A 25902-nucleotide genomic window follows, 5' to 3' on the forward strand; every position below is an offset into this window, starting at 1 on the left:
AGAGGATCCCACCAATGGACTTCAGCAAAAGGCAAGGCACAAGGATGCCAAAATTTTTCTGCAGCTGTCTGTCCTTGCTTATCTACATTCAAAAAATTTAAAGTATATAAAGAATGTCGCAATAAATTGTGCGGGGTTGCGGTATATTCCCCCTTCTTTATTTTAAACCCCAAAGAAGATATATCTTCCCCCTGCTTAGAAGCTTGAAATAAAGCAGTTTGGAGTGGAGAAGAAATACTCACAGGCAGAGAGGAAGTAGAAGAAACAGAAACAGACCCCTGAGCCAGTGAGGGAGGCTCATCAGGAACTTTCCCTGGCAAGGAAGAACCAGAAGAATGCGCAACAGGGGCAAGGGAAGCATCTTGAGTAACATCATGTAAATGTTTCACCCAAGTTAAAGCTTGGGCTAGAGCAGTAAATGAAGTTTTATCTAATATAGGAAAGTTTTCAGATCCCGCAGGCACATTTTTGAGAGCTGCAAAAATGCCATCATCAAAATCAGGATTGTGATATCGTGCAGCCTCTTCCTCCAATTTAGCCTCATCCTCTGAGGATAATTAATCATCATCCTCCAGGGACTCTGAAGACGGCATGTTCGCCAACAAGGGAGGCACAGTAGAAGAGACAGGCTCAGGTTCCTCAGACAAATTTTGTAACTGAGGAGCAGAAGGAGAGCGGCGTAAAGATGCTGCTTTGAATAACTTCTGAATCTCATGAGTCGGGTCAAGACAATCCCTTATCAAATTCCAAAGTGAAAAAGTATCTACAGGAACCTTAGAAGGTCCATGAAGTGAATAGAAAGTTTTCAATTGTTGACCTATTTTTTCCCATGTTTGAATATTAACAGTTCCTCCTTCTGGGAACCATGGACAAATTTCCTATACAAAATGAAGAAAATGATCAAGCTGTTTATGCGTAACCTTAACGCCCCGAGTGGATAACATAGAGTACAGTAGCTGAACGAAAAGTTGTCATTCCTTAGATCAAGTTTGCCCCACTTTTACTCCTGATGAGAATAAAACAGAGAGAAAAACTACATGTAAAACATCCCCCGGCACAATCTCATTTACCTTATGCGTGCACGTGAAGTATCTCCGGGGTCCCTCTCAACAGCCCACGTACTCAGGTCCCTGTTCGGGCGCCACTTGTCAGTCGCTGTTAGACTGAGGAACAAGTCCTGAGAGCAGGTGAGGGGATTAAGAAGAGACGGGGTCAGGAGGGTGGTGTACAAGCGCACACACACTTTATTTCCCCCATCAAAACTCTTTATAGATTGCAGTAGGCAATACATGTTTTTGTTAAAATCACAAGACAGAATCATCAGACAGTATTTCCTTAATGTTGAAGTTATAGTACAAAACATTCTGCAAACCAGAATATAAACATGCGTAAGAACAGACTGTGATTGCCGAAACATGCCAAGGACAAACTATAGTTAGAGAAACCGCAAGCAACCTCACGGGCCAAGACTCATATCTTCTCTAATAACTCTTTCGGGTCCTGTCAAGAATTAAGCAGGACTTTGCTATGCTTTAAGCTGCAAGGACTGTGTCAGCTTGCAGCTGGTTCCCAGCACAATGATGATTCACTATCCACAAATCAACCAATGTGATACACCAAATTAACAAATTAAAGAATAAAAATCATATGATCATCTCAATAGATGCAGAAAAACTTCTGACAACATTCAACATCCACTTACGATAAAAACTCTCCAGAAATTGGGTATAGAGGGAACACACCTCAGCATAATAAAGGCCATATATTACAAGCACACAGCTAACATTATATTCAGTGGTAAAAAGCTGAAAGCATTTCCTCTAAGATCAGGAACAAGACAAAGATGCCCGCTCTCCCCACTTTTATTCAACATAGTATTGGAAGCCTAGCCATAGCATTCAGCCAAGAAAAAGAAATAAAAGGAATCCAAATTGAAAACAAAAAAGTAAAACTGTTACTGTTTGCAGATGACATGATAGCATATATATACATAAAAATTTCTAAAGAAGCCACCAAAAAACTTTTAGAACTACTAAATGAATTCATTAAAGTTGTAGGATACAAAACTAGTATACAGATACCTGTTGCATTTCCTTACACTAACAACAAACCATCACAAAGAGAAATTAAGAAAATAATACCATTTAGAATAGCATCAAAAATTATAAAATACCTAGGAATAAATCTAACGAAGGAGGCAAAAGATGTGTACACTGAAAACTATGACATTGTTGAAATAAATTGAAGAAGACACAAATAAATAGAAAGATATTCTGTGCTAATGGATTGGAAGAATTGACACTCTTAAAATGTCCATATTACCTAAAGCAATCTACAGATTCAATACAACCCATTTCAAAATCCCAAGGACCTTTTTTCACAGAAATAGAACAAAAAATTCTAAAAAGTATATAGAACTGCAAAAGACTCCAAATAGCCAGAGCAATCCTGAGAAAGAAAAAGTTGGAGATAGCACACTCTCTGATTTCAAACTGTATTACAAAGCTATAGTAATCAAAACATATGGTATTGGCAGAAAAACAGATACATAGATCAGTAGAACAGAGTTGAGGGCCCATAAATAAACCCGTGTACATATGGACAATTAATTTATGACAAAGGAGCAAAGAACATTCAATGGAGATAGGATAGTCTCTTCAATTAATGGTGTTGGGAAAACTAGACAGCCACATGAAAAAGAATGAAACTAGGCCACTATCTCACAGCATACAAAAAAATCAACTCAAAATGGATTAAAGACTTAGAGGTAAGATCTGAAACCATAAACCTCCTAGAAGAAAACATAGGCAGTATGCTCTTTGACATTGGTCTTAGCAACATCTTTCTAAATATGTTTTCTCAGGCAGGGGAAACAAAAGCAAAAATAAACAAGTAAGAACACATCAAACTAACAAAGGAAACCATCAACAAAACAAAAAGCCAACCTTTCAAATGGGAGAAGATATTTGCCAATCATACACATCCAGTAAGAGGTTAATATTCAAAATATATAAAGAAGTCTTAAAACTCAACAATAAATTCCATTCTCTATCTCTGTGTCTTTATTCCTGTCCGGCCCCTAGGTTCTTCAGAACCATTTTTTTTTTTTTTTAGATTCCATATATATGTGTTAGCATACGGTATTTGTTTTTCTCTTTCTGACTTACTTCACTCTGTATGACACAGGGAGGGGGAAGGGTAAGCTGGGACAAAGTGAGAAAGAGTATCATGGACATATATACACTACCAAATGTAAAATAGATAGCTAGTGGGAAGCAGCTGCATAGCACAGGGAGATCAGTTCAGTGCTTTGTGACCACCTAGAGGGGTGGGGTAGGGAGGGTGGGAGGGAGACACAAGAGGGAGGGGATATGGAGATATATGTATATGTATAGCTGATTCACTTTGTTATACAGCAGAAACTAACACACCATTGTAAAGCAATTATATTCCAATAAAGATGTTAAAAAATAAAAAAATAAAAAAACAAACAACCCTATTAAAAAATGGGCAGAAGAGCTGAATAGACATTTTTCCAAAGACATGCATATGGCCAACAGGCACATGAAAAGATGTTTAACATCACTAGTTATTAGAGAAATACAAATCAAACCACAATGAGATATCACCACAAGCCTGTTATAATAGCTGTTATCAAAAAGGCAAGAAATAATAAGTGTTGGTGAGGATGTGGAGACAAGGGCACCCTCTTATACTGTTGCTTGGAATATAAACTGGTGCAGCCACTATGGAAAACAGTGTGGAGATTCCACAAAAAATTAAGAATAGAATTACCATATGATTTGGCTATCCTACTTCTGGGTATTTATACAAAGAATATGAAAACACTAATTTGAAAAGATATATGCACCCGTTTGTTCATGGCAACATTATTTACAATAGCTAAGATATGGAAACAACCTAAGTGCCCATCAACAGATGAATGGATAAAGGTGTGGTATATATATATATACAATGTAATACTACTCAGCTATAAAAAAAAATAGAAAATCTTGTCATTAGCAACAGCATGGATGGACCTTGAGAGTATTATGCTAAGTGAAATAAGTCAGACGGAGAAAGACAGATACCATGATATCACTAATATTGAAGTATAAAAAACGAACAATAAAATAAATGAACAAACCAAACCAAACAAAAACAAACATATAGATACAGAGAATGGAGAAGGGGCTGGGGGGGGTGTGCCAGAGGGCTAAGTGGGTAAAGGGGATCAACTGTATGGTGATGGATGAAAACTAAATTTTTGGTGGTGAGCATGCTGTGGTGTATACAGAAGTAGAAATATGATGTTGTGCACATGAAACATATAATGTTATAAGTCACTATTACCTCAATAAAAAAATTATTAAAATATTCTCTCTTTCGTGTGTACATGTGCACACGTGTGTGTATGTTTACATGTGTGGCATGTTGAACTCACCAAAGTATTCAAGAAAGAATCTGCATTTAATTGCTGTTTAGGAAATAAATTATTAAGGATAGGCTAGGATTTGGGAAAGCAAAAATTAGAAGACAATTCAAGGAGGAGCAAAGATGTCATTGTAAGATGGTATGTACTGGGTGGAATTTATGAAAGGCTGGAATGGTCTTGGAAAGGAGATGGAGACTTGGAGTTTATCATGAAAGCAAAGTCAAGCCATTGAAAGATTTTGAGCTAGGAAGTAACAGTTAATATTAGTCTGTGTCACAATTTCTAAGGTTTTACTGTGGAAGTTTGTAGTTAGATTTAATCCAAGGAATTCATATGTGGGAAAAAAAGATGAAAGAATGGACTGAGAGATTTTCATCTTGCTTTGCTTCGTTTTCTGCATATGTTGTCCACTTTGAAAACATAAAAAAGTGTTATTTATCTAATGTTTCCCCACAGGTTTTATTAGGGTACCCAAGAGGAATTCACATGCCAGGATCCTTTATAAAGCTATCATTCCTGAGTTACTGTCTTTTACCTATAAAGACATTCACTTCCCCATCCCATGTGGTCATTTTGGGAAATTGCCCCAGTTTATAGTTTTGAGCAAAGCTTATTAATTGGAGAGTTATTTGAGACATCTCCTTATTGTTGCTTCTGAATTTTTACGTATCTGCCAGCAGCAATTACCTCATGGAAAAGTATTTGTTAACTTTCTCAATTAAGAATGTGTTGTCCATTGCACCCTCACTCCTATTTACCAGCTTTGATTAAACCTTCTCCCACAAACAATATATTTGTTAATGCCCAGGCATTTGGATTGTGTTTAGAAGCAGTAACTAATTCATTATATTCAAACTTGGCAACTCTGTGGCAGAATTCACTCACTGCCTCCCCGACTACAGATAGGGTTTTATGTAAATATTTATATAAGAGTTTTGTCTTTATTCATTTAGACCTTTTCAAAACCTTATTAGCTAATTCTGTCTTGGATATTAAAGGAAAATCATTGAGAATAATTTTATTTGGATTTCCTATAATATCTGTGTGTTCTGCTTACTTAACAGAAAAATGTCAGAAACTAATTGATGAGTTTTATCTACTTCTATTTTTATCAAATATGTGAGCTCAAATTATGACTCTCCTTAAAGAGCTCCTTTTCCTGGGGATAAATTCAAAATGGAGAGTTGCTTAGCAGAGCTGTCTTTGTTCTTTACTGTGTTTCACAGGGACTAATAATGTAAAAGAGATAAGACGTGACCAAGGTCAGGAATAGACATTAATATTGAGTACTGACTGCTTGTCAGGCGCAGACTCAGGCTCCTTCACAAAGTATATCTTAAAAATTGTCTTCAGAATTCAAACAACAATTTTAAGAATATTATCTCTAAAATATTCTGTAATATTAGATATATTAATATATATGATAATGTGTAGTATATATTTATATTATACATCTTATATTAATATATTTTGTATTATATGATAGATAATTTTATAATGTTATACTATAGTAATATTATAATAGACATTAGATTATCTAATATTACTATTAAATATAATATTACTTTGATAAATATTCACCTTCCTTCTTTAATGTGCCAACTATCCTCCCACTCTCCCTCAGGGAGGTAGCCAAAATGCCTATCATTTGGCTTAGTCTCAGAGGCAGCGTCTCATGATAATTTCTCTATAAGTTTCAGATGTGCCTCTCTTAATCCAGAGACTAAACTCACACACACCTATCCTTCAACGAAGGAAGAGGGACAGGATAACCACTGTGAACACTCCTGTTTGAAAATAGAAAGATTGGGAAGCTGTGGTAATCTCTACATCAGTGACCAGTAATGAATGACTCCTTCCAGTGGTCTCCTCGTTTGGTCTGCTCCTCTTGAATCTGATCTGGCCCCGTGGCTTGCTCTAATAGAATAGAATGTGACACAAGTGCTATTATGTTACCCCTGGCCTAAGACTTAAAAGGACGTGACTACTTCCAATTTTGTACTCTTAGGGTTCAGCCACCATAGAAGAAGTCTGATTATCCTGAGACTACCAGACTCTTAAGGAAGCCTAAGTGAGCCACTTGAAGATGTCACATGAAGGAGGATCAGAGTGCTTTGATTGACAGCCCCACATGAAATCCCAGCATCCAGGCAGCACCAACTGCCACTGTCTTGGACATTCCAAATCAGCTGCGCCTCCAGTGAGCCATCCTGGATATTCCAGACCAGTTGAGCCTCCAGATGACTGCAGCCACAGCTCAACCCACATAAGGAAGAACTACCCAGGTGAGCTCAGCAAATCCACAGACTCATGAGCCATGATGCTAGTTGTTGCTGATTGAAGCCACTAATTTGAGGGTGATTTGTTACATAGTAACAGATAATTGAAACAGAAGCGCACAGAGATCACTGTTCAGAGCAATTCAGAACTTTCTCTTTGTAGATCCTGTGAAAGTTCCTTATCTGTGGGTGAAGATGTATCTTGATTAAGCCTGATGTGCCTTAATACAATCTCTGTGATAGCTTCGAGGGAGAAGACCTTTTCTGAATGATAAAGATCACAAGCTAAATACCTCTTCTCTGACAAGTATATCTTCTTAGAACACAGGACTCATTCTCACGCTAACTGTAGCATCTCTAACTGTAGCATCACATGGCTTAAAGAAAATCACCCTTAATAGACAAGTAATGGAAACATAGTGTATAGCCCAGGGAACTCTACTTAATGCACTGTGGTGACCTAGATGGGAGGGAAATCCCAAAGGGAGGGGATATATGTATATGTATGGCTGATTCATTTTGCTGTGCAGTAGAAGCTAACACAACATTGTAAAGCAACTATACCCCAATAAAAATTAATTAATAAAAAAAAGAAAAGAAAAGAAAATCAGCCTTGCTTTAAAGCTTTACAACCAAAAATGACATCCTTTGGATAATATTGCTCTTACTTTCTGTAAGCTTATATTATTACCTATCTGCATTCTTCTCCCTCTCCACATAAGATATTGCTAGATCCTCTGTATAGCAGTCAGCAAACTGAATTTATAAGTCTGAGTGGAAAGCATGTTACTCCTTCCAACTCCCAGCAGATCTCTCCTGCTCTTTGTTACACAGGTCTCAGAGCTTCCCCCACCTATGCCTTCTTGTGCTCATGGCAGCACTGACTGGCCCAAGCTTCTCTTTGGCCCTCAGGATCATCCTGCATGACTGCTTCCGCAGGGACACCCTCACACAGATTATCTTCTCAGCTCTCAGGCAAGCCTTCACCTGCAGTTTCTTCTTTAGCCTTTAAGAAATGCATCATGCTGGATCACAGAAAGACTCTTGGGTCTTAGTTCAAGATCTCTGGGAAGCAGATTCAGAGATGAACATTTGAGTGCAGGAGTTTTATTAGGGAGGTAGTAGGGAAAGCTCAAGTTGAACTAAGAGGCAGTGTTGAGAGAGACTTTGTCTGATCCCACAAGGAGCTCTGGAGCTAGAATGGCCTTGCAAAGTGGTTTCAGATTGAAGCAAGTGACTGGGCCTTTGTATGAGCTGTATTCCCTCAGCTTTTGACTACCAGCGGGCAATTACATGTAAATTGCAATGAGATGTGTGTGGGAAATAGAGGATGAGTGGTCCTACTGTGTGCAATGTTATAAAGAGTAGCCGGAACACTAGCTAGGATCATTTTGTCACGAAATATATGTTATAAATCTTCAGCTATTTAATGGTTTAAACATTTTCCCATTTGTCAATGCACCTTTTTGGCAACAATGAGCCAAAGAACCTGAAAAGCTTACGTTTAATAAAATATTGTATAATTAAATTGTGTTCCTTTTAAAGAGAGTTGATGGTGTATGTGCTCCTTACAGGAAATGTTTTCCACCTGCCTTAAGAATAGTAGCAATATCACTGACCCCATGAAAATGAGAAGACACAAATTAGCTGAAGAAGCATCAGCATTTTTTTAAAAAGTAAGTATTCTAAGAAGACTCTAACCAAAGATGATAAATTCACTCATTAGGCAGCAGAAGGGGGTTTACATGTCACTTTGTGACACATGTCTTTTTATATAGTCTAGTCACTGTTTTTCTAAAATAGTTTGGCTCATTTTTTCCATCAAGTTTCCTTGAGCACCATTCTAGTGCTACTGTGTTGTTTCACTGGAAAAACTTTGCCAAGAGTTTGAATGAAGCCAGTGTCATTAGCTGTATCAACCAGAAAATTAGTTAATTCTAATAACAATTTGTTTCTTTTATTCGATTGATACAGTAAAAAGAATTATTTTGGAATTTCATTTTGTTGAGAAATGTTACATAATTGTAACATTTATGAGAGAAGTTACATAATTGAAAGTATAAATTCAGCTCAAAACTTTAACATGGACTATAAAATTACAATTGACTCTTGAGCAATGCAGTGTTTAGGGGCGCTGACCCCCCCCTCACAGTGGAAAATCCATGTATAACTTTTGACTCCCCCAAAACTTAATTAGAAATAGTTTACTGTTATATGTATATTTACATATATTTTGTGCATTCATGACATACCTTTTTCTTATTTTTTTTTCAATATTTCTAGGCTATGCAATTCATCTGCAAGTTTTTTCCAATTGTCACAAATCTCCAAAAAATTTTCCAATATTTTTATTGAAAAAACATTGTTGTATAAGTGGACCAGCACAGTTCAAACCCGTGTTGTTCAAGGGTCAACTGTATGCTTTATGATGGTGATATAAATAAAAATATTGGTGTCATAGTGAAAACTATATTCTTACTAAATTAAGAAACACATGGAGAAAATTTCAGTTGTAGTACATACAAAATTCATATTTTCATACTAACAAGCTACAATATTCTACCAAAAAAGAGATTCAACAGTCAAAAAAACCCTTTTTTTAATGTTTTTATATTCATAGAATTAGAGGAGCGAAAATGTTTGTGTGTACTATAGCCAATGTTGAATATAAAAAAATAATTACTTCAGCATGGTTGTACACATTTTCAGTTGGATCCTAAAAATGTTTGAACTTGAAAGAACTAATTTGGAAGTGAATCTAAATGTTTTGCAACATTTTTTGCTGGGTATAGAATCTTAGATAGAAATTTTTCCATTTTAACCCTTTAAAGCTGTCTCTCTATTGACCTTCATTGTTTGTGACCATAAGTTTGCAGTGATTCTTATCTTACTTCTTCTATATGTAATTTCTCTTTTTCCTTTGGATGCTTTAAAATTTCTTTTTATCTCTTGTATAGAATTTTATTACGGTTTTCAACTTGTTTTAAATATTTTCAACAATTATTTTTTGTTTTTTGTCCTCTCCTGAGACTCCAGTTACATGTATGTTAGACTGCTTGATATATCCCACAGGTCCTGAGACTCTGAGCATTCTGTAAATTTGTTTTAAAATCTGTCTTTTATTTTGCCTAATGTGTGTTATTACACCTACAATTTCACTGATTTTTTTTCCTCCTTAGAGTTAAATCTGCTTTTAGTTCCATTCAGTGACATAATTTCAGATATTGTATTTTTCACTTCTAGAAGTTCCATTTCATTCTTCTTTATACTGTCCATTTATCTCATTATGTTTATTTTTTAAATGCTTGAACATATGTGTAAAGTCCTTTTCTACTCATTCTGTCATTGCTTTTTCTTCTTTGTTTGTCTCTCCTGGTTACCAGTCACATTTTCCTACTCCTTCCCATGTCTACTTAATTTAATTGGATGCTGGATGTATGATTTTTACATTATTGAGTGACAGATTTTGTTTTATTCCTTTAAAGAGTTTTGGACTCAATTCAGTAAGAATGGCAGGGTATCTATTGATTCCCACTTTTTGTGCAGGTGCCTGGAAATCACCAGGCATCAATATAAGAAAATTGGCCCAATCTGTTCAATAAGTCAGAAACAGAAGAAAGGGACTATGCTAGATTAAGAGTATGATTAAAGTATGATCCTGGAATAGGAAGGGACATAAGTGTAAAGACATTTCAAGATCACGAGAGAAATTTTTAAAATTACTGAAACACAGAGGCGATATTATCGACCAGGATACAAGTTACAAAACAGTAGAGACACTATGTTCTCACTTTGGTTAAAAACCAACACATACAGGTATACATACATGTGTAGAAAAAGATCCACCAAGACATATACTAAGGTGTTAACCTTGGTGGTGATCCCTGAGTGTAAGATTATGGTGTTTTCATTTGCATAAAAATAATGGATGGTGAGGAGATAGAAAGCTGGGGTGATTTTAGGGCTCAGTTTATGTTTCCCTTCCTCAAAGATCCCAGTCCTGTATTACCTGTTGTCCATTGTCTGAAAATAGCTGTCTCATAAATTTTATTCAGTTTACTCATTTATGATGAGAGAACTTTTTGTGTAGCTGTTACCTTTTCATGAATGGAAGTACAAGTACATTAAATGACCTTCCTTTTCAAAATGTGGTGACTTTGGATCCCTGCTTTGTTACACTTAATTATAGGAAACTGGTTTTCTCCAGTTTCAAAAAGCATCATCCTTCAGAGAACAGGAAACACTTTGAAACTCTGATATGTACATTGGGTGAAGAGATGTTTTCTGATGATGGTCACTACTGGGAGGTGAGGGTCCCAAGAAAGTCTGTTGAATTTTTGTTTGGACTCAGGTCACTGGGAAGGAAGGGATGTAGATACTTAGTTGACTGTGGTTTCCTATTCACTGAGCCTGAAGAACAATCCGTTTGAAGTTCTTTCTCAGCATTCCCTCCTTTCCTTCAGACAGTCCTGTCACTATGGAGAGGATCTAGTCTATAATGTGACAGAGTGGACCCACATTTATAGTTTTAATTACACGTTCCTCCAATCTCATATTTCTCCCTTAAGATCCTAGACAATGGAATGGATCTTCTTTCACTGACCACCCTGCAACTGCAACTGATTTCAGCCTTGGACAACCAGAAAGTCACACTGATGTATATCGTAACCCAGGCTAACTGGAGCTTCCTTGGCTGACTACTGGAACTTGCGGTCTCTTAGTGTTGCTTATAGTTTGATAAAAATTCACTCAAGCAAAACAAAACTACATTTCCTACCATTCACACTGAGAGGGGAATGACAACAGTGCAAATTTTTCATAGTTATTTGAAAAGCCTGTGGTATTTGGTGTAGAAAAGATATTCAGAAAGTAAAATTGTGTTTTGGAACACTTTTTATAGACACAGATACAAATCCCTATTGTTGCTGGTAAGCCATATCTCACATAGTCATGACTTTAATCATCTATTTTGAAAATATTTAAAATAGTGTAAGTATGGATACCACCACAGCTTTATTAAAATCAGCATCCCTCTTCTGTTATCTGTATCACAACACTTCTTGGAGACACCAATTTTTCAATGTTGAAACAATTATTTTCTCTTATCCATGCCGTCCTGCCAACTCCATCTCACTATCTATCTCTCATTTGTCTAACCCTCAGGCTGCCTGCATGGATCATTCCCAGCATGTCACACCCAACAACACCTTTGCAGCTGCCTGGTGGTTCGGTTTGGCTCTGGGGGGTCTTCCCAAGAGTATTCCCTGTCTAGCTTTTGTTCTTTATCTTCTCGGAGAATCTGGTTGTGGGCAGGGGAGCTAGTACCAAATGAGCAGTGTGTATTTAGGTAGATAACCTCTATGAATAATTTGTAAAGAGTTTGTAAATTAGGAAACTTTAATTTTCAGTTCCAGTGCTTGATGTTTCAAGCTACTAAAATGAAATCATTTCCTATAGAAATCCAAGTACTTTCTCCATTGAAGCACAGTCAATTATAAAATATTTTAATGAGGTTTCACTCTATAAGACAAAAATTTAGACCAGGTTCCAGCTAATGAAGTGTCTTGTCCTTTCATTACAAACTCTGTAAAGTATTATTATTACTTTATTGCTTCACTTGCTTCAAATAAGGCATTATTTAAGCAATACTGAAACTCGAGTTAACAGGGAGAGACAGCTGCTCTTGGACACATTTTTTTTGTTTTTGTTTGTTTTTATAATTTCTCAATTCCTTACAGTCTACTTGTAATGGATTTTCTGTTACATTATTGCATTACTGACTTGGTGAATTAATTAGATAACCAAAGTGGAAATGTGAACATATGGTTTCATTAAACCTACAAAATGAAGTCACTGACAAGTTTGTGCAAATAATTCTTCTTCAAAAAGTATTTCCCTAAGGACTTCATGGTAAATTGAAAACTTTTGTTATTGACACTCAGTGCTCTCTGCCAACTCACATATCTAATTACCTTTGTGATGCAAGTGTCCTACAACACTCCCCAGTTGTTTTGTGCCCTGACCTCAAAACATCTACACATAACCACTTCTGGGCATTTGCTTGTATCATATTCCTCTGGCTGCAATACGTCATCTCTCTCACTTTGTTTCTAAATTCCCTTTATTTATTATTTTGCTTTCTTTATTCTTGTTTTTATTTCCCTTTTTTCTACAATGAATGTTTATTTTTTGTATTTAAATACATGTTTCACATTACATATGAATCATTGGTTGGACCTCCATATCGATTTGAAGGCCTGGTTTTAGTACTGGGTAGAAGGTGAAATGTTGGCTAATATGTGCCTTTAGAGTGTGGAAAAGCATCTGATGGGCTGAGAGGAACCAAACAGTCTCTCTCCATATTGTTTACACTTACACCCTTTGCTGGTGTCTCTCAGCCTAGAGACAAAAAGCAAACAGCAACAGAGTTGCTCCATTCCATCTCCAAAACTCTGAACATTTTTGGAATATTATTTAAGCACTATTTATCTATATCCAAGAAAATCCAAGCTCAGCAGAAGAGAAAGATATTGAGTTTGTTCAACTTCTTTCTTCTATCTATGCAAAATAAGTGTTTTCCACATGTGTGTGTGTGTTAGATGGAAGTTCTACCACTTAGGATGAAAATGACACAATATTCTGAAGTGGCATCCAGGAGTAGGCAGGGTAAGTGAGTGATAGTGAGTGACATGTTTGGCTCCACCCAACTCATGATGGAAGCCACATTGTCTCTACTCAATAACCCCAGAATCAGTTATTTTCATTTAATGGTGATGAAATATTAGAATTCTATGTGCTTTTGTTTGTTGGTTTGGCTTGGTTGGTTGGTTTGGTTTGGTTGTTTTTCCTATACAAGTTATCGACTTAGTTAAATCTGTAGGCTAAGAGCTAGGGTCAGAATTCTTGTTCTTCCACTCTTTGCCAAGAAGACACTAAGCAAATCTGTTAGCCTCCCTCTGTCTCAGTTTTGTCAACTATAAATGAGGATGATAGTACTCACCTTTCTCATAGCATTAGCAGAAAAATCTGTAAAAGACAGAAAAAATGTCTGGCAAATAAAAGGGACTAAGATAAAAGTTTCAAACTGGCAGTATGTTCGCTATCCTGGGGCTATAAGTGCATGTGTATTCCAGTGGGAGTGCACACCACAAATATAGGGATCTCTTGTTATCTGGACTTTCATTATAAAAATATTTGCTATAATGACTTTCAGATATTGAAGATTGTGAAGGAGTGAGCCCTGCATGGAGAAAAGTGGTACAGACAGAAGGAACTTAATTTTAAAAGTCCTTGAGTTGGCATCAAGTCTCACTTTCAAAAGGGAAAATCTGTTATAGTGAGTCCACAGACTTCTAGTGAAAACACTTAAATTGTACAGGAGTCCAGGCAAGAGGACAGAGAGTGTGCTGCAGTCACACTTCAGCTGTACTTGAAGGAATAGTAACAGTGACTTGCATTATTTGAAGGGAAAGAAACAGGAATACAGCCATGATTAACCACATTTGCTCCCATTGCTCCAGCCACACTGGCCTCCTTACTGTTCATGGCAATTCACGCTCTGTCCCTAAGGCTTGGAACATGATTGCCACATAGTAGAGGTCTTAGTCCATTTGGGCTGCTATAACAAAAATACCATAGACTGACTGACTTAACAAATTTATCCTCACAGTTCTAGAGGTTGGGAAGTCCAGGATCAACACACTGGCAGATTCAATCTCTGGTGAGAGCCCTCTTCTTGTTTCATAGATGGTGGTCTTCTCACTGTGTCCTCACAAGGCAGAAACGGTGAAGGAGCTCTCTGGGGTATCTTTTATAAGGGCACTAATTCCATTCATGAGGACACCACCCTTATAACTAGTCACCTCCCAACAGCCCCACCTCTAAATACCATCATATTAGGGGCTAGTTTTCAACATAAGAATTTTGAGGGGACACAAACTTTAGTCTATAGCTGTGTGTCCAATAAATAATAATTTGCCAAATAATTTGAATAAATAAAGTCTCTTGCATCTGAGCATGAGAACATGGAGATTTTGGTAGCTGAGGCCCTTCGGGTTATTAAGTGTGATTTAACATATATTTTGTCAGAGCAGAGAACTTGACCTGGGATTCCATATAGCTAAGGAGGCAGCACTTGGGAGAAAGGGTGGTCTGAGAGCTCAGAGACAGTAATCTAAGAGTCTGTGAGCATCTGTTGATATTGGGAGGACAGAGGTGGATTCTATAATAAAACAGCAGCAACTGTGAAAGGACTGAATCACCCACTAATTATGGCAGGTTAATTCACCTGTATAATTACTTATTTGTGTTCATGGTACCTGCCCTCTTTGTTGACTAGAAAACTCCATGAATCAGACCTGCTATTGTTGGCCTGAGAAGGTGGCTCTTGTGACACTGATGCCCATACTATCAGAGAAGGGGATTATAAGAGAATTAGTTTGGCATCTGATTCAAATTGCAAAGTCTGTAGAGAAAGTCCAGATAAATTCTTAAGCTGCAAGTGTCTCAAGAGTAAGATAAGTTCTTTGGGATTCTGAAAGTAGAATTCCAGAATATGTGGGTTTTTCTTAAGCTAAGTATCATGACTCCATCAATAAAATAACTTTTTCATAGATAAGAGCTAAATGAATCATAATACAGAGTAATTTCTGTTTTTAAATTATTGTCAAATTTTGATTATCATCTAGAAATATGGTTCTGAAACTTTAGTGTTTATTGTAGTTATAACTAGGGTTCACTCCAGTCTTACTGAATGTTTGGAGTTATGTAGGTGTGGATTCAAAATCCACAAAGGTTTTCTAAGCTCTAGCTAATACAAAAGGAGCTTGAAAAATGGTAACATGGGGCAGTTTTCTGGAAATAGCAAGTGATACCCTTGCCAATTATAATGAGTCCAAAAAGTTCCAAGAGTTCTGACTCCTCCTTTCTTTGGCTCAGTTAGGATTCACTTAGACAATTTTTGTTTGTTTGTTTGTGGTTTTTTGCAAAGCTCCTTTTTCCCAGGGAAGTTCTCAGTGCTGGAGCTAACAAGCCAATCATTGCCCTGATGGGGCAGAAGGCTGTGCTCCCTTTTCACCTCAGACCCTCCCCCCAAGTGGATGCCCAATACATGGAGTGAGTGGACTCAAGATCACCCCTTAGCTAAGACAGTTTTTTTAAATGTCTGATCATCAGGGAACACCATGGGGAGTGTTGCTCTGAGGCTGCAAGATACACCCTTCTGATGAAGGACAGTACAGATGCAGCTTTGAGCGTTTGTCCTGTCACAGTAATGCTACTTTAAGTGTATGTGGCAGGGGAGTCTCTGGGATAGGAGTCTGTGTGGCTGAGTTCTAGGATACGACCTGTCATTTCTCACATGACCACTCTGCTCATATACAAGGAGAACTGGCAAGAGAAAATGGAATTCCATCTCCTCCTGGTGATTTTGTGCAGTATATCTCCATTCTATGCAATTTTCTTGTAGCACATCCCTCCTCCCCTTGAATCATGGTAAGAACCCCATAAACTCATTGTATCAGACCAGTAAAATGTTATATTCATCTCTCTGTCTCAAGTTTACTATTCTCAGATGTCTATAATTTAATCTCTCCACAAATATTTTCATAAATTCAGTATCAAATATTTATATCAAAGTGACTTACTGGTACATTTCTTAAATTTTATTAACAATTGCAATCAATAAATGGTATCCCAACAACACTGCAGAAGGCCTGAGACAATGTAGGAGGAAGTAACACATCATCTCTTTCCTGTCAGCACAGAGGATTTTAGTAGGGTTGAACAACTAAACACTGGCCTAAAATGTATAATTCCAGGGATTAAATCCTCTAAGATTATGTTATTTATCATTTCAAGGTGAGATTTTATACCTTACTGATGGAGCACAAATAAACTCACACGAAGTCACCTCTGAGAAGATAATATTCATTCCTTATTTTGTAACAAAGAATAAAAAAAAAAAATTGGGAAGAAGTTCATGCTCTACTATATTTTAGAAATACCCTTTTATGCAAGTTACTTGACCTTTAACATTTTTCCATTATTTAAACAAATGTGAGGAAAATACAGCTGACCCTTGAATAACGTGGAGGTTGAGACACCAACCCCTCACTCCCCAACACTGCCCTTGAAAACTAGGTACTGCTGTCTCTCAAAGGAATTGATAAATGACTCATCCAAGGGCAGGAAGCTGAACCAGTTTGAACAGAATCAGAACTCAAACCCTAGTTCTCTTGATTTCACATATTATGATCTCTAATCAAATACACTTTTCCCCACTCTTAGTATGAAGATCTGTAAAATGAAAATACAAAAATCATTGGAAAAAATCTGCATGTAGGTGGACCCATACAGTTCAAACCTGTGTTGTTCAAGGGTCAACTCTACTACCTACTTCATTGAGATATTATGTAATTTAAATAAGAATGCATGCAAAGAAATTAGTACATTGCATAGTACATTGTAATTGCACAATAAATGCTGCTGCTGCTGATCAACCCTTGGTATATCAGCAGCAATCATCTTGACATTTACAATAAACAACGCCCTGAACCTCTAGTCCAAGAAATCATATCAAAGTCTAGCAGCCTTCTCCAAATATTTCCATGTTACAGTCTAAAGCTCAAATTTGGTACTAGCATCTGGATTCTAATAGTAGCTAAGTATAGTGGTCAATTTGTTTTCCCTCAGTTGCCTTTATTAGTTTCCAAAATATCACTCCAGACACAGAATACAGCATTGTTCCCTGATTTCGCCAAATATATCAACCATGAATGGTGCTTCTGTGTGTTGTGTGCTTTAAAAATTGTGTTGAGATCCAGAAATGTCTATTACCTTGTAGTCTCCCAAACCACTGGGCACTGACTAGTGGGCAGCCCTACTACATTTCCAAGAGCATCCCAAGGACCAGTTTAGTGTCTCCAGTGTATTCATTCCTTTTTTCACACTCTCTCCTGTTGCCTATAGCCTTGCTCTTTTCTTAGCATTATATGTTTAGCATTATAGGCCTCAGTGTGAGTCAGAGATGGAGACCTGGAAGATGTATAAAAAGAAGTGCTAACTTGAATAATTCTGAGCCCAGGAAGAGAGCAGAGGTCCAGAGACACTTTCATTGGAGCTCAAGGCCCATCTCATGGATGCTCAGAAATCTGTCAATGTCTTCCATCAGGAGTCCTGAGAGAGGCCAGGGTCCACAATGTACAATAGGGTGTCTAGGTAGTAGATAATCGTCCTCCATATGCAGATTCAATCTCCTGCCACTCCCAGGACTGCAACTCATGCACATCCCCAAAAAGGAAGGCTACAGCATTGATTCACCCACTCATAACTGGGAAAGGAGGCGTTAACAGCATCTCTGGATACTTGGTCTTTCTACATTGCTTATTGTACATAAAACTGGAATTTATGGTTTATAGGGCACAACTGGAGATCGAAAGTCAGTCATGTAGGTTCCCTACCTGTGATTGATGGAGTGTAGAAGCTAAGAATCTAAAGTGGCTTCCTCAGGCTCTAACTTTTAAATCACATGTGTTACACATATTGTTAGCACTCATCTCTTAATGTAAAACCAAAATACATCCCAGGGTGAAAAAATGACTTCTTTGAGAAGTACATCAGATGGTTTTAGACCATTTCAGAGGTGGATGTTGCTGTCTCTGTCCTTGCTTTTTGTGTCTATCACTAATCATAGTAAAGTTTGGTGCTAGGTACAGCATGTGATTGCTGTGAATCTGTTTTGACAATTGAACGTTTGTGGTAGTGTAATGACTTAATCAGAACTGTGTCCTTCAACAAGCCTCTGAGATTACTATAAATCCTAACACTTGACTTCTCATTACTACCTTCTTTTCTTGACTATTTGTTAATATCTCATTCCTTCAAGATTTCTTGTTCTTCCCTTTTTCTGCTACCTTTGTTCTCTTAGGATAATCATTCGTTCTGAGGAAATTGTTCACAGAATATTCTTACTACCTAAGTTACATAAGAGATGAGCAATCATTCTGTTTGGTTAAATGTACTAAAACCTAGGATCAAAACAATTTTTGGTTGTTGTTCTCTTAATTGAGCTCCTTGTCCCCTTTACGTTTCACAGGTTTAGGAAGTTCCCCACACCTTCTCATCAAGAACAGTGATGCCAGAGTGGTCCATCTGGTGTGTCAGGCTGCAGGCTGGTACCCAGAGCCTGAGGCAAGCTGGGGAGATCCCTAAGGACAGAATTTAAAGCCACACTCTGAAAACAACAGAGCAGGTGGAAACAGCCTGTTCTCCACTGAGCCTTCATTCCTGGTAACCGTGACCTCTTTGGTCCTCAACCCCAGGCTCAACGAGAAGAAGGAAATAACTATTTCTGTTGTCAGGTTAGTTTCTATATTATTACATCTCATTGCCTTGAATAGTGTTTTAAAAGCTGTGTTTCTTGTGTATTGTTGAATTTCTAATAGCAAGGAAGATGATTTTGAGTCCCTGAACTGTACTTTTTTAAGCAACCTTCCAATACCAAATTGAATTATTCTATTCAAAGTCTCCTACTTGGTCCAGAGTTGCTAGCATATCTTTGCTAAGTGAGATGTGATATGAAATTCAAAATTCACAATATTCTTTCTTGAGCTTGGGTTTCTTACCAGAGTCTGATTTTTAAATAATGAATATAATAATTGTTAACAGTAAACTGACAGGAAGCACAGTGAAGTTGAAGCTTTCCTTTATCCTTACATAGGCACTTCTTTTATTCATAATATTTATGCAATGGCACAGTAAATAGTTGGATTATATTAAAATCATTGAAATGATTGTTTTGTCTGTAAGACGCCAGGGAAGTTATTTGTATTATTTTACTGGTCGATTTAAAAGTGATGGAGGCATGTGTGTGTGGAGTGATTAGATTAGGACTGACCCATCCCCTCTAGTGTAGACAGGGGCTACAGTAGAGAAGAATTTAAATGTTATCAAAAAAAAAAAAAAAAAGACAGAAAATGTAAGATACTTTAAGGTCAGCATGAACTAGATATCTGGCTCTTTTGAGAAATTAAGTATGTACTGACACACATTGCCACTTGTCGTAATTGATGTCTATATTTTCCTTCAGGACAGAAATAATATATGGATAATTTTGAGTATTATTTTAGCTGTGGTCTGCATTTCCGTGGTTGTTTCTTTCATTGTGGTGCAAAGAAGATCAACAAGTAAGTGGGCTGGGGCAATGTGATGACTGTCATTTGAGTTTGTCCATTGTTGGGACTGGGTGGAGTAAGATGGTGACTTGGAAGAGTAAAACAGTTATCTAAAAGAGTTAAATGATATGTATGTGAAAGAGACTGAAGGCTTGGAAAGCCGGAATATGAAGAGTCATTTTTTGGTAGCACTTCTTCAGTTGAGAATCTTGGTTTTATCTTGGTACTGAATGGCGTGTAATTCTCAGTCTTGCTATTGTGGAAAAAATGCTATTTGCCCAACAGATTAGATTACCACATGGAACCTAGTCCTTCAGCCTCCCTTAGTTTGGCTTCAGTTAGGATTTATATAGGTGTCCTGAGTAACCTGGTTCCCATACTGGAGCAGATGAGATGTCCAGCAGTGAAGTGTGGGACACCACTGTGTACACAGCAGCAAAAGAAAAACAAACTATCAGAATAAGTTAATTAAAAAGAAGCCAAAAGTATAGATATAACCCATTTTTGAATAAGGGGATAACTTAGAGATAATTTAAACTTTCTCAAACCTTCTCCTGGAGAACACTTTCCCCAGATGTTAATTAGGGGAGATTTGGGGAAATATCTGAATAAATAAAATTGAAATTTCTTACTTTAAAAATGATCAGAGATATTAAATGATAATATGAATTATGAATCTCTAAACGCATTTAATTTCATGAAAGAATACTTCAGAAAATATTAAGTTAAAAATGTATAAATGTCCATATTTTATAAAGTTAATATATAATTTGAAAAAGTACATAAGATGGAATGAATTAGAGTTTTCTTTTTATATCCATGGGTGATATTTATTTTATTCTCCATATATTTCTGATCCTATTATCCATAATAAGAATGTATAATACTCTGAAATAAAATTTTAGAAAAAAATAGAGTTGATAATTTTTTTGTAGTTATACTTTCCATGCATATCAGTTAATCAGACATAAGGTGAGGATCCCTCTTTAAGGAGAATGGTGGATCAGCTGCAAACCAAACATCATTTAATAGATGTTCTGCTGAGCCACAGTTCTCCATAGACTCTGACCTCCTTGCTGGGTCCCTGCCTTCTTCTTTGCTTGAGCAGACCCACCAGGAAGGATCACCTGAGAACACTAAGAGGGTAACGGGTGGATGAGGAAGGGCAAAAAACCCCTTATCTCAAGAGGGGCCTGCTTCCTCTCTCATGATTTGGTCCAGTTGTTTCACATGACATCGCCTTTTCCCATCCTGGACCACTTCCTCTACATTTGGCATCCCTAGCATGGAAACCAAAGAATGTTAGCATGGATGCGGAACTGGATTTGCAGTTTCTCCACCCAGACACTAAATAAAGGTGTAAACAACAGTCTGTTTTCTTGTTACAGAATCATAAAATTGTAACAGGAGCCCCCAAATGGTAAGAATCCTAACAGTTTATTCTTCCAGTAAAATTCCTGAAACATAGGAAGCACTTGATTAATGTTGTGTTGCATTACATATTGAACCCAATCCTTCATTTTCCACGTGAGAAAACTGAGGTCTAAAGGCATTCAGGGACCAATTTAGTCCTAGTAACAGAGCTGAGATGGGGATTCTGAACACCCAGCTTCCAGTCTTGCAGTCCCTTCTCTGCCATGGTGTCTGTCTCAGGCAAGGGCAATTTTGAGTTGAAATACAATGTTGGTAATATTTGTGTTCAACAGCTGCCAGTTGGGACTTTCTTCTTTCCATGATCTAAGTAAATCTATGCTCAAAATGCTGCTGCATTGTCCTAATCCCACATCCTCCTCAATCTAATATACCTGCTATGGACCCTTACACTTCACAGTGCTGACTTGGTTATCCAGAGTGACAGCTAGAAAATAGGTGAAGTCATCCTCAACAGTCATCCAGGAGAACATGGCTTAGCATTGGCACTTATCATCCATTGAGGAAGACTTCGTATATTTAATTTGTCCAGTTTGGTCAAATAATTCATATTAAGCAAAACACATATTTTAGAATAGTGATGGGGTAAATAGCCTTGTGGTTTCCCTATCACACTTATTTCTATAGGGAGAGAAAAAGTTCTGCAATATAATGAAAGACTCAAAACGCTTTAAAAGTTGTAGTAGCTGTTCTGGGACTGATCCTTTTATCCAAAGCATAGTTTCTGTTGCATCTTTCTGAAGTTTGATTTCTGGGTAGTTTGGGGCAAACCTCTCTCTGGCTTTGCCCTAGTTCTTTTTCTTCAATTTTGGAGGACATGAACATCTTCCATGGAGTGGGTTTGCCTGGCCCCAAGGCTGGATGGGCTTAGAGAGCTCCAGTTGGATTAGAGCACTTATTACCCCCTCCCCAAGCCTCTCCTTTTATCCAACACATCTACAAAATTGTCCAACCTTTTTTGCTACTTCAGAATTGACACTTGGAAAGTTTCTTCGCTCCCAGTTTTTTCTCTACATTTTTCTATATGGCCTTCGTATTTTAGATTACTCAAAAGTTTTGTTTTCATAGTCTATCTCATATAAACCATACTGAACAGTTTTTAAAACATTTTCCCCCTCCCTCACTTCCTTCCTTCCTCTCATCCACAGCCGGGTCAGTATGAAAGAGCCAGTTTTCCCTTTAACCTCATATTCAGTTGAATACACATCACATGTAATTTATGATCTAATCTTCTGTTTGCCATGAACAATGTTACCATTTTGATGCCTAGATTCACAATCTCATAACTTTCAAGACATAGTCAAAATAAATTTCTCTATGGAGCTTACTGAGACCACTTCTAGGAATTCACAGTATGCTTCACTTTGCTAATTGTAGTAGCAGAGAGCTAGTAATTACTCATACTTGTGTGCCAAGTTTTTTTTTCTGTCTCTCCATTCTCTATGTCTTCTGAACTTCCATGGTCTACTAGAAATGTCTTCATCACAGTTGACCTTGGTCTGAAAATCAATAACTCCATCTTTTTACTCTTCATCAGTCTCTGTAATATGCTTATATTTTTATACATCTTCATTGGAGTATAATTGCTTTACAATGTTCTGTTAGTTTCTGCTGTACAACAAAGTGAATCAGCTATATGTATATATATATCCCCATATCCCCTCCCTCTTGAGCCTCCCGCCCACCCTCCCTATCCCACCCCTCTATGCCACTGAGCTGGCACTGAGCTGATCTCCCTGTGCTACGCAGCAGCTTCCCACTAGCCATCTATATGTAATATGCTTATTTTTAACTAAAGTAAAACTACAGACATTTCAGTACATTGAGTTTCTACCAGGTTTTGGCTATCTGAAACAGTAAATTTTGGCAGACTGTTTTTGTTATAGTCTTTGCCCTCTCTTTTTTCACATTGCATAGTCTGATTACCCATAACAGTATATATGTCTGGCATCGGTGGAAATATGGCTCAAACTTCTAGATACTTTCTGATCTGTCCGTTCGAATCCTGTCTCTCACTTGTTGAAAAATATGGATTCTTTTCCTTTCTTTAAAAATTATTTATTTTTACCTTTTTTTTTGCTAGAAGTATGTGAAGGCTACAAGTCTACTGGGGAATAGAATTGATATTGTCAGGTTTCCATCATTGCAGTAATAAATTCCACTGAAAGGGCCATCATGTAGTTGATTTTCAGAATCACATTGGAAACCCCTACATTGATCCCCGTTTTTAATACAGGTGCATCTCTTTCTCTTTCCCCTACTGGGTTCTTTTACTGAGCTCCTCCTTTACCTGTGAGGCTCCGATTCCTGCCATCCATATCCAGTGCTCCCCTTAGCTGAATCAGCTCTCTTTTGAGGAGGTGGGTGGAAACATGCTTTGGTAGATTTGGTGCTCTCCAGTCAGGCTTCAAGAAGGTTGGCCCTAGGGTAATAAATCATCCCAGTTTGTCTGGGACTAGCCTGGTTTTAGTAATGAAATTCATGTGTCCCAGGAAACCCCTTTTCATGATGCAAAAATCTCCAGTTTCCTATAATGGGTACTGAAGGTTGGAGGAAAACTGTAAAACCAGGGCAGCAGCCCAAAAAATAGGTCTGAAAGCAACACTGTTTTTTTTTTAATTTTGTTTATTACTTGCTTCTTATTAGCTTTTATTTATTTATTTATTTTTGGCTGCGTTGGGTCTTCGTTGCTGCGCGGGGTCTTTCCCTAGTTGCGGCGAGCTGGGGCTACTCTTCTTTGCGGTGCGCGGGCTTCTTATTGCGGTGGCTTCTCGTTGCGGAGCACGGGCTCTAGGCGCACAGGCTTCAGTAGCTGTGGCACACAGGCTTAGTTGCTCCGCAGCATGTGGGATCTTCCCGGACCAGGGCTCAAACCCGTGTCCCCTGCATTGGCAAGCAGATTCTTAACCACTGTGCCACCAGGGAAGTCCCTGAAAGCAACACTCTTTTTAATATCAAATGAATACAGCATAGATTATCTGCCTTCTTTAGTCACTGTCACTGTTTTTTCCCCTGATAACTGATGTTGGCAATCATGATTTGCAGTTCACAGTAATGAATCACCTGTTGTTGCATCAGTCTGAGTTGTGTGCAAAGTAAATGCATTGTAATCATGAGCATTACCCATCCATCTTTGACTTTGCTTGTAGATTAACTGTGGTGCATAGTATTGAGATAGTGCTAAAATTTTTTTGAAAGAATACTGGCTGAAAATTTCCCAAATTTGATAAATAGTGAACAGTCACAGATCTAAGAAGCTCAGTGAACCCAAAGCATAAGAATCACGAAGAAAACTGCACAACGTCACACAATAATCAAATTACTGAAATCTAGTGATAAAGGAAAAATCTAAAAACCAGAAAGAGAAAAAAGATACATTATTCTTATTCTGTAATAAGAATAAGAATTACAGCAAACTTGTTAGTGGAAAAAATGCAAGTCAGAAGAGAGTAAGGGTAACTTCTTTAAAGTATTAAAAAAATTTTTTTAACTGTCAATCTACAATTTACCCACCAGAAATAAATTTCAAAAGCAAAGGTAAAATACTTATTCATCCCTAAAAATGGTTAAAGAATTAATTACCAACAGAACTTCACTACAAATGTTAAAGGAAGGCCTGTAATCCCAAGGAGACTAGAGCACGTGGAAATCCAGATTTGTACAAGGAATGAAATTTATGGAAAATAAATACAGAGACAAATATAAGACTTTTTTCCCTTTAAGATTTAAATCTCTTCAGAAGATAATTGACTGCTTAAAGCAAAAATAATGACATATTTATGGGCTTTGTGACATATACAGAAGTAAAATGTGTGGCAAAAAGAGTACTTAGGCAAGGAAAGGGTAAATGGAAGTGTATTATTGTATGGTTCTGGTTTTTTTTTTTTTTTTTTTTTGCCTCGCTGCAGGGCATGTGGGATCTTAGTTCTCTGACCAGAAATAAAACCTGCACCCACTGCATTGGAAGCATGGAGTCTTAACCTCTGGACCTCCAGGGAAGTCCTACTATTGTATGGTTCTTAAAGTGCCATGAAGTTTAATATTACTTGAAGGTGGTCTGTGGTTAAAGATGTATACTATAAATATTTATCTAAGAATCTATCATTATGTAAAACAAAATTATAAAACATAATTAAAAATAAAGTATAATAAGAGGAAAGAGAATGCAAACAGCAGATGGGCGAGTAGAAAACAAATAGAAAAGTGTTACACACAAACATATCAATAGTAACATTAAACATAAATATTCCAAAAGACCCAACTAAATGTCAGATTGTCAAATTGGATAAAAAAACAAGACACACAATATGTTGTCTATAAGAAACCCAATAAAAATATAAATGTTGCTGAAAAGTAAAAAGATAGTAAAGAATATAGCATGCTAACACTAATCCAGAGAAACTGGAAGTGGCTATATTAATAGCCATATGAATATAATTCAAGTTAGATTTCAGAATATAGAATATTACCAGGGATAGAGGACCATGTAGAAATGATAAAGGGCCAATTTATCAAGAAGATAAGACAATCCTAATTGTTTGTGCGCCAATTAACAGAGTTTCAAAATACATGAAGCAAAAAACTG

At 37.2% G+C, this 25902-nt stretch overlaps 1 protein-coding gene and 1 long non-coding RNA gene across 2 annotated transcripts in view; one reads left to right on the forward strand and one right to left on the reverse strand.

The window, feature by feature from the left end:
- The window catches only part of LOC309657498, a 145626-nt gene that overhangs the window by 104251 nt on the left and 15473 nt on the right, over positions 1–25902 (reverse strand). The gene's annotated exons all lie outside the window — the stretch shown is intronic.
- LOC309656992 (uncharacterized protein) overlaps positions 1–25902 on the forward strand; it is a gene marked incomplete at its 5' end in the record, with an annotated part of 119572 nt that overhangs the window by 81910 nt on the left and 11760 nt on the right. The window contains 3 exons of the mRNA XM_082453983.1: positions 6444–6720; positions 8289–8390; positions 18809–19073. The remainder of the gene's footprint in view (positions 1–6443; positions 6721–8288; positions 8391–18808; positions 19074–25902) is intronic.

Source organism: Balaenoptera physalus (assembly GCF_965194825.1).
Source record: "Balaenoptera physalus genome assembly, chromosome: 3".
NCBI classification, from domain to species: domain Eukaryota; kingdom Metazoa; phylum Chordata; class Mammalia; order Artiodactyla; family Balaenopteridae; genus Balaenoptera; species Balaenoptera physalus.